This window comes from Taudactylus pleione, unplaced genomic scaffold (genome assembly GCF_031769625.1).
Source record: "Taudactylus pleione unplaced genomic scaffold, aTauple2 ptg000032l, whole genome shotgun sequence".
NCBI classification, from domain to species: Eukaryota; Metazoa; Chordata; class Amphibia; order Anura; family Myobatrachidae; genus Taudactylus; species Taudactylus pleione.
The window spans coordinates 46245628-46260573 of NW_028284434.1; positions in this window are offsets into that span (position 1 = coordinate 46245628).

Consider the following 14946-nt stretch of genomic DNA (forward strand, 5'->3'; position numbering starts at 1 on the left):
CTGCGTTCAGCACCCCTGTCCTAAAAAAGTCCTATAGTGACCACTATCTAATCTTCTACAACTGCTAAACTAGGGCTTCGGAAAATGCCTTCCCCTTTCCTTGTGTATGACCTACACCAGTGAAGTGCCAGCTTTACCTATAGATATCTTTCCAATCTGTCTGGTGGGAAAGAAAATCCGTTCCATTTTCCAGCATCTGGGAGCAAATTTCTATTGTTTGCTCCCATACATTCCCAGATTTTCTGTCCCACCACACGAATTGGACAGATATATCTATAGGTGTCTACACAACTTAACAGAACCGACACAATACCAAATGTTTGACTACCAGCAGGATGTGCTCTATTGTATGTATTTTAATAGAGAATGATGTGTACTTGTCTGTTGTTCTAATATTAATTATATTTGTAAGAGCATAGACTAAGAGGTGGGGGCGGTCAGGAATAGTTAGAGGAGGAGTCTATGCCAGGAGCCAGATGCTGACGCAAGGTGGGCCTGTGTGTTCTTTAAATGCCAGAGCCTATTTTTAGTCCCAGTCCGGCCCTGCTCAGAACCCATTCTGTACATGTCTGGCCCTTGCATGCATACTGGGCTACAAGTGTACTGTATGTTGCAGGCTTTCGCATTTACAAAAACGGCAAAAAGAACCCAACACTGCCCAGTTTTATCCTCGACGACGGAACAGGTCCTTTTTGCTTGTTCTGTCCTGGTAGTTTTTATTATATAAAAATGTTGCAATCCACAAAATTAAAACAGCTGATAATGCAATTCTTATTACATAGGCCCCCTTACCATGTTTTTTGTTTGTCCCTGATATCACAAAATGATTGATAGAAAATTAGTTGACATAGTATATCATTGTATGTATGTATGTATGTATGTTTGCTATTGATGTATAGATATCAATTAATCCTTTATGCCACAGCATCAGGTAATCGATCAGATATAATCATCGTGTGATTGATGCTTTGGTAAATGTTTCTAGCTAGTGCTATAAGGAGAGAGCTGTGTGTTTGGATAGTGTCTAATGTATAGGTTGTAGGGCTCAGTGTGCTGCTTCCATGCAGGGAAATTATGCACTCCCTGGAGTCATTATATTGAGCTACTTCAAGGTCCGCAGGAAGACAGTAAACATGCGGACGTTTTATTGTTGACTGTTCCAGGAAATATACGCTGAAGTATACTGAGGTTAAAAATATCTGAGGCCTACGTCTAGCACTTGATTAAAGGCCAGATAGATGCAAAAATGAATCCCAAATTAAACAAATGATACATAGCAAATTTAGCAACCAAGCAAGATGAATCTGTGAGCACAAACATTGCTTTAATGTAATATGCGTGTATAAGAATGAAGCACAACCATACAGTAATAATGAAAATGACATGAAAACCATTTATGAAGTATAGCACCAATGAACACTAAGGGGTATATTCATTATATCAATTATCGAACGGACCCCGATGAGTAACATACTTAGTCGACGCGAGCCCCGGAGCAATTAATCTGAAAATCAGCTGTCTGCCCGAAGCACTTCACTGCTCCTACAGGTCAGATATGCATACAAAAGCCCTTTCGTCTGGTGGATTAAGCCGGACAGGGACGGAGGATCCAAGAGCATCCCTCTTCTCAATCCGGGACTCCGGAGTGGGACGCAAGGCGTGAGCGGGAGCAAACACCATCTGGAGATGGCTAATGCTCCCGCAGTCAAGCTCTGAAAATATTGTACTTGAGCTTGATGAATTCTTCCTCATACTAGTGTATGGGGATAGCGGGCCATTCTGGGAGAGGAAGGTAAGCAGGTAAGCGACCAATCAGATTCTACTTAACAATTATATATCCCCTTCAAGAAGATAAATGCTAGAATCTTGTTGGTTGCTATGGGTAACATCTCCACTTCTAAAAACCCACACTTTAGTAAATATGCCCCTTAATTTCTACAATTGAAGGTGAAAATGTTAATTTTCACCTGCTTTTGTAGCAATTAAGTGATGATGAATAGACCCCTTAGGGACATATTTGTCAATTATGGGAAATTTGTCCCGATAATTATAATTTCTTCACCGCTTATCTCTGTAATAAGAAATTAAGGATCACCTGCATTCATGAGTAATCACGTCCAGTTACAGGACTCCCTGTGAGGGGTCTGGATTCGGACCCCGGAATTGTACTGCGCAGTGGCGGCTCCAGGGGTGGGGCTGCAATGCAGTCCAAAATTCAAATAAGGGAGCCACACCAACTGCCAGTGAGTCCCAGCCATCCATGGCACGTATTCAATTAGATGCGAAAAGCCGAAATCCATGAAAAAGTATCGCCGATTGCGACTTTTCGCCTGTTGGAAACTTATCTCCGTATTCAATTCCAAATACTTTTTGCGTACGCGGAAAGTCAATGCAATGTAAAAGGTGAAAAAGATTCGCCTCTGAATAGCAGGAGAAAAGAAGGGCATTTTTTTATTTTGGGGTGCAAAGGTGGGGAAAGCACTCAGAACCCTTGGGACATCCCCCAAAGGTCAACTGCATCAAAAAATTACATGAAAAAACTTAAGAACACCCATAAAAGTACTTTCATTTTGGGGGTGAAAAAGCACAAAGTGGGGGGACAAATTCAAAAACTAGCGAAATAAGGTTCTGGGGGTGCTCTAAGAAGGGGCCAAGTGTTTGCGTGTGCATTAATGACTGAGGACTTTCACTTTTATAAAAACTTCTCTTTAGAGACATTAAAAGATACTGACACCCATTTTCAGGTACCCCAAATTTGCCAGGACTACTTATTTTCTCCAAAAAATACTGCTTTATGCCATTCTTTCACCACTTGTTCAAAGACGCAAATTAGTGGCAATTATACCAACTTAAGTACCCCAAACTGTTTTATTAGGACTAATCGGGCACTACTACATTGATCCCCAATGTTTCTGCATTTTTTGGGGGGGTCCAGGCTGATTTCCCCTACTCTGACACCACTTTCCGCCTGTTCTGACTTTGTGTGTCAACGTTTTCACGTCATTTGGAATTGAATGCGGGGACGCGTACGAAAAGTTTCCATGCCCAAAAGACACGATGTAGGTGAAAAGTTCGGCAGGTGGAACTTTATCGCCGGTGCAAAACTAATTGAATACCGCCCTATGTTTGGCAGAGTTTGAAATGGCAGTTGGTGTGGTTCCTGGAGCCTCCACTGGTACTGCGCGTGCAAGATTATCAGAATATGCATGTGCGAGCGGAGTGTACCCTCCCGGGGTAAGACCCTTTGAATTGCTCTCCTACAAACTTTTGCAGAATGTAGCCTGTAGGCTAAAATGATGGTGTTAGCTACCGCGACATAGGGATGGACATTGGAATCTGATGGTTAGCAATCATCGATGTTCCCAATGAAATGGAAATACTTTTTCCATTGAATACTGGGTTTGCGATTGTTGCCAGCCAACAGGTTCTGCTTCCGATGCCCATCTGATGGCTTACTGCTAGAATTGAGCTTCGAACACCTGGAAGTTGTGTCCTCAACTCACCTTCTGTATGCATGCTCAAAGCCCCGGCTGCTACTGCGCATGTGCAGAGAATGGCCATTGATCGTTACCATTGTAGGGCTATGATGCAATGGCTAGTGGCCATCACATTTTTTGATGCCGGAAGCCTGGCAACCATTCGATACTGGGCTCCTGATGTCCATTTCTATCTGGGCAAAGTTTTGTTAAATTTGACCACTTAGCAGCCCCCATAGAAACAAACCTACAGTATGGGGACTATTTTTATGATTGAAAATTGTGGGCCACAGCTGATATCTCTGATATCTGCTGTGGCCCCCAGTGCATACTGTACATTCTGGGGATGCTTAATATTTGAAGGTAGCATCTAAAAACATGTTTTCAAGTGATATCCCACAGATTTTTATTGTTTATAAATATGCAAATGATACAAATGTAGTCATAACTGGACTGTACAGTAATTGATCCTATTGCAAAATATACTGTAGTGTTATACTAATGTCATAAGCAGGGCCCTCTTCCCTCGTGGTTTCCTGCCCCAAATCACCCCAATTTCACCTCTATATCATGCATGTTAAACTGTAGTCCCATAAGAGTGCATATTAAAATGTGTAAATTGAGGCTACCATACTGTATGTACAGGATGTGTGAGTATGGGACATCACCCATACATTGTGTTGGAACGGAGCGGTTCTGCTATCCCAAAATATTAACCAATGACTGCAGAAATCATAAAACAGTCATGTGTCAATGAGAGTGAGAATAGCCATGCAAGGCAAAGAACACGCCTTAAAATGCAGAAAATCCGCCATATTAGCTCATAACTATAGTCCTATTACACAAAATTATATTTCACTTCTACTTGGCTCTGCAAAGCAAGTAACACAAGTGAGCCACTTATGTATTACAGCAAAAAGCTAGGTGCATTTGTGTACAACGAGGCACACAGATCCACAGCAGTATGAGCGCTCTGCATTGACCACTATGCTCTGCCATTTTGGCCTCCGCTTAATTCAGGACCCGGTTTGGTTTGTCCAGCTGATATACAACACATAAAATATAAAACTAGATCCAAGATTTTGAAAGCATATTTCAGGCACTTTTGCAAGTAAGAGGCTGACTGCTTGGCTTGGGAAGCAGCCTCATTGTAAGCATTTACTATAAGTGTTCTGCAATGGTTGAATGCAGTTATTAACCAAGAATGGCAAGTACTGTAGTATGTGTTTAGCTGGAAGTACATTATGAGATGTGTACTTACAGAAGCCTAATGCTTCAGTTATTTTTATTTCCTCTGCTTGCTTTCCACAATATTCCACTCTATTAAAACTGGAAATGAAAGGCTTGGACCTTTTAAACTAAACTGAAAAAAAAAAAAAAAAAAAGAGATCAGTGTTCGACTGGTATAGTTTTATTCCATCCCTTACTCTTTCCATCCCTTACTCAGCTGGTGCTAATGTAGCTTTCTGTATGTGTTTTTGTCTGTGCATTCACTGTAGAAAATGTACAGCTCTCTTTGTAAACCGTGGACATAAAATGTACTTTTAGACTTACCCTGAAAGTACCCTTTTCTGCTACAATCTCATGGTAACTGGAACTTTTGGGGTATGTGACATTATTTTGCAGCAATGATAAAAAAAACAATATTAAAAAATGGCATGGAGTATTTCCTCCCTATCCATCAGACATTCCAAGTCTTAGACAAAAAACACCCAAAGGGGATCGTGCAGAGTTGAACGTAGAGCAATGAGTTATGAGGACGGCTGATGCTCTTATGAAGAGGTGATTCTTAAGAGCCTGTTTGAAGTAGGGGTGAGCGGGTTCGGATTTCTGAAATCCGAACCCCCCCGAGCCCCCCCGATCCGAGTCCGATCCGAATCAGGCTCGACTTTTCCCGCCTGACTCGGATCTGAAATCGAGGCAAAACGTCATCATCCCGCCTTCCGAGTCTCGCGGGTTTTGGATCCTATATAAGGTACCCACGTCGGCGCCATTTTCTCACTCGGCTGTGGACAGTGAAGAGGGAGGGTGGGAGTTAGGGCTGTGTAGTGTAGTGTAGTGCTGCTGTTGTCCACTACTTCAAAGTCCATAGGGGCTGGCTGTGTTGTGCTGTGCTGCTGTTGTTAATAGGGGCTGTGTCCACTACTTCAAAGTCCATAGGGGCTGGCTGGACTGTGTTGTGCAGTCAGTTCTCCATAGGGGCTGTGTCCACTCCAAAGTCCTGTGCAGTGTCCCAGTCCTAAAGGAGTGCTGCAGTGTTGTCCAGGGGGTGCTCTGTCCATCAGGGGTGCTCCCCCCAAGTGCTAAAAAAATAATATATTTTCTGTGTTTGTGAATTGTGTGCGCAGTAGCCGCACGTGCATCAACAAAGTAGTGCCAAGCGTGCGCCTGTGTCATAAGTAAAGGGCCGGCTGGCTTGACCGTTAAGGGTGCTGTAACCCCCGAAAGTACACTCCAGTCCAAACCAAAAAAAAAATTATTTTCTGTGTTTGTGAATTGTGTGCGCAGTAGCCGCACGTGCATCAACAAAGTAGTGCCAAGCGTGCGCCTGTGTCATAAGTAAAGGGCCGGCTGGCTTGACCGTTAAGGGTGCTGTAACCCCCGAAAGTACACTCCAGTCCAAACCAAAAAAAAAATTATTTTCTGTGTTTGTGAATTGTGTGCGCAGTAGCCGCACGTGCATCAACAAAGTAGTGCCAAGCGTGCGCCTGTGTCATAAGTAAAGGGCCGGCTGGCTTGACCGTTAAGGGTGCTGTAACCCCCGAAAGTACACTCCAGTCCAAACCAAAAAAAAAATTATTTTCTGTGTTTGTGAATTGTGTGCGCAGTAGCCGCACGTGCATCAACAAAGTAGTGCCAAGCGTGCGCCTGTGTCATAAGTAAAGGGCCGGCTGGCTTGACCGTTAAGGGTGCTGTAACCCCCGAAAGTACACTCCAGTCCAAACCAAAAAAAAAATTATTTTCTGTGTTTGTGAATTGTGTGCGCAGTAGCCGCACGTGCATCAACAAAGTAGTGCCAAGTGTGCGCCTGTGTCATAAGTAAAGGGCCGGCTGGCTTGACCGTTAAGGGTGCTGTAACCCCCGAAAGTACACTCCAGTCCAAACCAAAAAAAAAATTATTTTCTGTGTTTGTGAATTGTGTGCGCAGTAGCCGCACGTGCATCAACAAAGTAGTGCCAAGCGTGCGCCTGTGTCATAAGTAAAGGGCCGGCTGGCTTGACCGTTAAGGGTGCTGTAACCCCCGAAAGTACACTCCAGTCCAAACCAAAAAAAAAATTATTTTCTGTGTTTGTGAATTGTGTGCGCAGTAGCCGCACGTGCATCAACAAAGTAGTGCCAAGCGTGCGCCTGTGTCATAAGTAAAGGGCCGGCTGGCTTGACCGTTAAGGGTGCTGTAACCCCCGAAAGTACACTCCAGTCCAAACCAAAAAAAAAATTATTTTCTGTGTTTGTGAATTGTGTGCGCAGTAGCCGCACGTGCATCAACAAAGTAGTGCCAAGCGTGCGCCTGTGTCATAAGTAAAGGGCCGGCTGGCTTGACCGTTAAGGGTGCTGTAACCCCCGAAAGTACACTCCAGTCCAAACCAAAAAAAAAATTATTTTCTGTGTTTGTGAATTGTGTGCGCAGTAGCCGCACGTGCATCAACAAAGTAGTGCCAAGCGTGCGCCTGTGTCATAAGTAAAGGGCCGGCTGGCTTGACCGTTAAAGGGTGCTGTAACCCCCGAAAGTACACTCCAGTCCAAACCAAAAAAAAAATATTTTCTGTGTTTGTGAATTGTGTGCGCAGTAGCCGCACGTGCATCAACAAAGTAGTGCCAAGCGTGCACCTGTGTCATAAGTAAAGGGCCGGCTGGCTTGACCGTTAAGGGTGCTGTAACCCCCGAAAGTACACTCCAGTCCAAACCAAAAAAAAAATTATTTTCTGTGTTTGTGAATTGTGTGCACTGTGGCTGCACGTGCATCAACAAAGGAGCAGCGCCAAGCGTGCGCCTGTGTCCCATAAGTAAAGAGCCTGCTGGCTCATTTCTTAAAGGGTGGTGTAACCCACAAAGTGCACTACTCTCCAGCAAAAATAAAATAATATTTTCTGTGTTTGTGTGCGCTTTAGCCGCACGTATATATATCAATATAACATAAATGGAGGACCAAACTTTCTCCGATAAAAATAAAATAGGGAAAGATCAAGAACCACTTCCTCCTAGTGCTGTTGCTGCTGCTGGGAGTTGTTCATCATCCCAGAGAGGAAGTAGGAACATCACTACTTTTACTAAACAATTGACCCTCCAACAGTCCCTAGCGATGAGGATGAAGTACGACAGCAGTCATCCTGAAGCAAAACGTATAACTGAGGCCTTGACTGCTATGTTGGTGTTAGACGTGCGTCCGGTATCCGACATTAGTGCAGTGGGATTTAGACAATTGATGGAGGTAGTGTGTCCTCGGTTCCAAATCCCGTCTAGATTCCACCTGCATCCTCAAAGCAGCAGCGACAAGCGTGCGTCTGTCTGTTAAAGGGTGGTGACACCCTCAAAGTGTGCTACACAAACAATTAAAATATTGTTCTTTTTTTTTCTGTCTTTGTGAATTGTGTGGGCTGTAGCCGCACCTGCATCCTTAAAGCAGCAGCGACAAGCGTGCGTCTGTCTGTTAAAGGGTGGTGACACCCTCAAAGTGTGCTACACAAACAATTAAAATATTGTTTTTTTTTTTTCTGTCTTTGTGAATTGTGTGGGCTGTAGCCGCACCTGCATCCTTAAAGCAGCAGCGACAAGCGTGCGTCTGTCTGTTAAAGGGTGGTGACACCCTCAAAGTGTGCTACACAAACAATTAAAATATTGTTCTTTTTTTTTTGGTCTTTGTGAAATGTGTGGGCTGTAGCCGCACCTGCATCCTTAAAGCAGCAGTGACAAGCGTGCGTCTGTCTGTTAAAGGGTGGTGACACCCTCAAAGTGTGCTACACAAACAATTAAAATATTGTTCTTTTTTTTTCTGTCTTTGTGAATTGTGTGGGCTGTAGCCGCACCTGCATCCTTAAAGCAGCAGCGACAAGCGTGCGTCTGTCTGTTAAAGGGTGGTGACACCCTCAAAGTGTGCTACACAAACAATTAAAATATTGTTCTTTTTTTTTTGGTCTTTGTGAAATGTGTGGGCTGTAGCCGCACCTGCATCCTTAAAGCAGCAGCGACAAGCGTGCGTCTGTCTGTTAAAGGGTGGTGTAACTCTCAAAGTGTTCCAAAAAATAAAAAACTATTTTTTTAATGTGTTTGTGACTTGTGTGCGATGTAGCCACACTTGCATCCTCAAAGCAGCAGCGACAAGCGTGCGTCTGTCTGTTAAAGGGTGGTGACACCCTCAAAGTGTGCTACACAAACAATTAAAATATTGTTCTTTTTTTTCTGTCTATGTGAATTGTGTGGGCTGTAGCCGCACCTGCATCCTTAAAGCAGCAGCGACAAGCGTGCGTCTGTCTGTTAAAGGGTGGTGACACCTCAAAGTGTTCTACACAAACAATTAAAATATTGTTCTTTTTTTTTTGGTCTTTGTGAAATGTGTGGGCTGTAGCCGCACCTGCATCCTTAAAGCAGCAGCGACAAGCTTGCGTCTGTCTGTTAAAGGGTGGTGACACCTCAAAGTGTTCTACACAAACAATTAAAATATTCTTCTTCTTTTTTCTGTCTTTGTGAATTGTGTGGGCTGTAGCCGCACCTGCATCCTTAAAGCAGCAGCGACAAGCGTGCGTCTGTCTGTTAAAGGGTGGTGACACCTCAAAGTGTTCTACACAAACAATTAAAATATTCTTCTTCTTTTTTCTGTCTTTGTGAATTGTGTGGGCTGTAGCCGCACTTGCATCCTCAAAGCAGCAGCGACAAGCGTGCGTCTGTCTGTTAAAGGGTGGTGTAACCCTCAAAGTGTGCTCCACAAACAATAAAAATATTCTTTTTTTTTTCTGTCTTTGTGAATTGTGTGGGCTGTAGCCGCACTTGAATCCTCAAAGCAGCAGCGACAAGCGTGCGTCTGTCTGTTAAAGGATTACATCGGTGACAGCATCCAAGTAGGCATGTCAGACAGTCCGTACCTGTACTGGCAGGAAAAAGAAGCAATTTGGAGGTCCCTGTACAAACTGGCTCTATTTTACCTGAGTTGCCCCCCCTCCAGTGTGTACTCCGAAAGAGTGTTTAGTGCAGCCGGGAACCTTGTCAGCGAAAGGCGTAGGAGGTTGCTTCCACAAAATGTGGAGAAGATGATGTTCATAAAATGAATTATCAACTCTTCCAGGGAGACCAGCCTCCAAAACGTACAGAGGGACCTGTGGTTCCAGCAGGGACGAATTAATACTCTGTGAGGATGAGGATGTACACACTGAAGAGGGTGAGGAATCGGTGGATGAGGAGGATGAGGATGACATCTTGCCTCCGTAGAGCCAGTTTGTGCAGGGACAGATAAATTGCCAGCTTGTTTTGTGAGGGCCCAAACGAACCAATCATTTCAGCCACAGTTGTGTGGCAGACCCTGGCGCTGAAATGATTGGTTTGTTAAAGTGTGCATGTCCTGTTTATACAACATAAGGGTGGGTGGGAGGGCCCAAGGACAATTCCATCTTGCACCTCTTTTTTTTCTTTGCATTATGTACAGTTTGGGGCCTAGTTTTTCAATGCCATCCTGTCTGCCACTGCAGTTTCACGCCTAGATGGGTCACGTGTTTGTGCCGCCCACTTGTGTCGCTTAGCATAGTCATCCAGCTACCTCGGTGCAACCTTTTGGACATAAAAACACTATTGTGAGGTGTGAGGTATTCAGAATAGACTGGAAATGAGTGGAAATTAAGGTTATTGAGGTTAATAATAGCATAGGAGCAGAAAAACCTACAAATTCTGTGATTTTAGCTGTTTTTATGCTTTTTTTCAAAAAAATACAGATCCAAAACACAAAACTCAGAACCCAAAACACGCAAGGGTGGTTTTGGCAAAACCAATCCAGATCCAAAACACGAAGAAAGATCCAGATCCAAAACCAAAACACAAAACACGAAAAGTGGCCGGTGCACACCCCTAGTTTGAAGGCTGCCTAAACCTAACCCCCTTTGGGATGCCATCGGTCGAGATACTGGAGCTGGGATCCCGATGCTGTTGGGATTCCGGTACCGGCATTTTGACTATCAGCATCCCGCACACCACTCCCATGTCTTCTCAGTCCCTTATTAAAAACCCCACTTTTTCATTTAAGTCTGCTCCTGTGTCTGCTTCTATCTCCTCCCCGGGTCCACAACAAATTCAGAACCTAACAGTTTGCACTGGCCCCATGGATCCGGCCACGGAACAGGAGTCTGGAGCGGATTTTTTCCGAAGTATTGCTGGCCGTTTGGAAAACCTGGAAGCTAGGCAGCACCAAGTGGCTCAGTTCATGCAAGAAATAACTAAACAACAGGATTTAATTCAGAGCATAGCAACTCGCTTGGAGAGTGTGGAGACTATACAGCGACAGATGGCACAGTTTGTGCAAGACATTGCACGCCGTCTGGATACTGTACAAGCTACTTCAACGACTTCTAGTGTGCTTGCAGCTACTCCTGTCCCCACTCCTGTGATTTCTTCATCTGTATCTACTCCTCGTTTGCATCTTCCCACACCTGATAAGTTTGATGGTACTCCAAAACTGTGTCGTGAATTTCTCAATCAGTGCGATGTGCACTTTACTTTGTAACCCTCTAACTTTCCTGCTCCTAGAACCAAAGTGGCTTACATTGTGTCCTTGTTATCCGGCTCTGCCCTTGAATGGGTTTCTCCGCTCTGGGAGCGTTCAGATCCGCTTCTGGACAATTACCCAGAGTTCCTAGCAACATTCAGGAGGATTTTCGATGAGTCTGGAAGAACTTCCTCTGCTTCCTCCAGTATTATGAAGTTAAAACAAGGGACCCGTCCTGTCAGCCAGTACTACATTCAGTTTCAGACTTTGGCTTCTGAACTCAAGTGGAACGAAGAAGCCTTGACATTGGCCTTTTGGCAAGGTCTATCAGATCGTTTAAAGGATGATCTAGTGACTCGTGAATTACCCTCTAGTCTTAGTGATCTCATTTCCCTTTGTAATAAAGTTGATATACGCTTTAGAGAGCGCCAAGATGAAAAACACAGAGCTAAGCGTTTCCCTTCCCCTACCCGTCCCACTCCCTCCCTTTCTGAGGAAGAACCCATGCAGGTAAATCATACCCATCTCTCTAACGAACCCGACAGAGATGCTTTAAAGAGAACCTTTGTCTATACTGTGGAGACTCGGGTCACCTGGTGGCTTCCTGTACCCGCAAGCCGGGGAGCGTCCCGTTTCTAGCTAATTCTGGGTGCAGTCAGCTAGGAGCAATTCTTCCGTCCTCTAAACATATTGACTCTGTGTTGTCCATAGCCTTAGACATTAATTCTAGCCCTGTGTTTGTGTCTGCCCTTTTGGATTCCGGGGCAGCGGGGAATTTCATGTCGTCTCGGTTGGCAGATAAATTACAAATTCCCTGCAGCACCTTGGATCATTCTGTCTCCTGGACCTCTATTGATGGTAAATCTCTTTGTAATGGAACTGTGTCTAAGAGAACTCAACCTGTTTTAGTTCGTGTTGGAACCCTCCATGTTGAACATATCAGTTTTTTCATTATACCCAAGACTTCCCATGAAGTTATACTCGGATACCCGTGGCTGTGTAAACACAACCCCAGAATTGATTGGAACACTATGCAGGTTCAGTCATGGAGTGTGGAATGTCAAGTATCTTGCCTTCCGAAGACCGACGCCTTGTCACGGTCATCATCCCCTGATAGTGGTCTAGAAACACTACGGAATACACCCATGCTTGGGGCAAAAGTTTTGACAGCTATACAACTACAACCACCCGTTGGGAAGTCCTTTGTAGCCCCTGGAGGGGTGCCTCCAAAGCCTCAACCCCACAGGATGTCTCTAAGGTCTCAACATCAAAGGAGGTCTCCAGAGCCTCAGCCCCTTAAGGGATTTCTGAGTGTCCAGCCCCAGGATGGGGTTTTCAGCCCCATACCTCGACAGGATGTTTCAAGTTTTGTTCCCCAGGAGGGGATTTCAGATCTACCACCCCCGGAAGGGGCCTCAAGTCTCGTACCCCAGGAGGGGTTTTCAGTTGCTAGTTCCTGTTTCTGGCGGGTCAAAGCTGAGGATATCCATGTTTCCAGTCCTGTCAACAAAGTCCACTTGGCTCATCCTGAAAATCCTAGGTGTCCTGAGGCCACCCATAAAGGGGGGGGGGTACTGTCACGACCAGGGTCTCTCGGCATGGTAGTCGATGGTTAATACCTGTGAGGATGCAATGGCGAGGGGTGTCTGGCGGTGGCGGTGGTGCCTGGCGAAGAGCATTGGCTGTGCGTGGTTCTGTGGGGGCATACTGTCACTCTGGTCTGGTTAGGCCTGGGGGTGCTTCCATTCCGTTCTGGCATGGGCGCCGCCATCTTGTCTCTGGTCAGGTGACCTAGTTGCCCTATCCTGTTGTGTCACATGCTCCTCTCTGACCATTCGCGGCTGTGCACTGGGGATTTAAGGGAGTTCAGAGCTCCCTTGCATTGCCAGTGCAACGTGTTTCTCTGCGAGAGCTGATGGAGAGTGTTCCTGTGCTTAAACCTGTCAATTGGATTCATTGCCTAAGCCTGCTTTTCCTAACCTGCTCCAAACCCTGCTGTATTCCCCTACCTCCTCCATATACCTTCCTACCTGCCTGAGTACCTGAACCTGCTGTTTCCCTGCACCTTGTTTCATTTCATTCCCAGCTGGACTTCACTACCTCTGTCTGCATCAGCTACAGCTTACCAAACCTGCATTCACTTACAGCTCATCAAGCCTGCATTCTGTTTTAGCTCACCATACCTATACTGGACTGTTCTGCCTGTCACTACCTGGACATTTGTTCATTAACCCTCACAACAGTTATCAAGTGCACTTTAGTGCTATACCTGTACTTTTGTTTGCCACTCCCATGTCTTCTCAGTCCCTTATTAAAAACCCCACTTTTTCATTTAAGTCTGCTCCTGTGTCTGCTTCTATCACCACCCCAGGTCCACAACAAATTCAAAACCTAACAGTTTGCACTGGCCCCATGGATCCGGCCACGGAACAGGAGTCTGGAGCGGATTTTTTCCGAAGTATTGCTGGCCGTTTGGAAAACCTGGAAGCTATGCAGCACCAAGTGGCTCAGTTCATGCAAGAAATAACTAAACAACAGGATTTAATTCAGAGCATAGCAACTCGCTTGGAGAGTGTGGAGACTATACAGCGACAGATGGCACAGTTTGTGCAAAACATTGCACGCCGTCTGGATACTGTACAAGCTACTTCAACGACTTCTAGTGTGCTTGCAGCTACTCCTGTCCCCACTCCTGTAATTTCTTATCTGTATCTACTCCTCGTTTGCATCTTCCCACACCTGATAAGTTTGATGGTACTCCAAAACTGTGTAGTGGATTTCTCAATCAGTGCGATGTGCACTTTACTTTGCAACCCTCTAACTTTCCTGCTCCTAGAACCAAAGTGGCTTACATTGTGTCCTTGTTATCCGGCTCTGCCCTAGAATGGGTTTCTCCGCTCTGGGAGCGTTCAGATCCGCTTCTGGACAATTACCCATAGTTCCTAGCAACATTCAGGAGGATTTTCAACGAGCCTGGAAGAACTTCCTCTGCTTCCTCCAGTATTAAGAAGTTAAAACAAGGGACCCGTCCTGTCAGCCAGTACGTCATTCAGTTTCAGACTTTGGCTTCTGAACTCAAGTGGAACGAAGAAGCCTTGACATTGGCCTTTTGGCAAGGTCTATCAGATCGTTTAAAGGATGATCTAGTGACTCGTGAATTACCCTCTAGTCTTAGTGATCTCATTTCCCTTTGTAATAAAGTTGATATACGCTTTAGAGAGCGCCAAGATGAAAAACACAGAGCTAAGCGTTTCCCTTCCGCTACCCGTCCCACTCCCTCCCTTTCCGAGGAAGAACCCATGCAGGTAATCATACCCGTCTCTCTAACGAAGAACGACAGAGATGCTTTAAAGAGAACCTTTGTCTATACTGTGGAGACTCGGGTCACCTGGTGGCTTCCTGTACCCGCAAGCCGGGGAGCGTCCCGTTTCTAGCTAATTCTGGGTGCAGTCAGCTAGGAGCAATTCTTCCGTCCTCTAAACATATTGACTCTGTGTTGTCCATAGCCTTAGACATTAATTCTAGCCCTGTGTTTGTGTCTGCCCTTTTGGATTCCGGGGCAGCGGGGAATTTCATGTCGTCTCGGTTGGCAGATAAATTACAAATTCCCTGCAGCACCTTGGATCATTCTGTCTCCTGGACCTCTATTGATGGTAAATCTCTTTGTAATGGAACTGTGTCTAAGAGAACTCAACCTGTTTTAGTTTGTGTTGGAACCCTCCATGTTGAACATATCAGTTTTTTCATTATACCCAAGACTTCCCATGAAGTTATACTCGGATACCC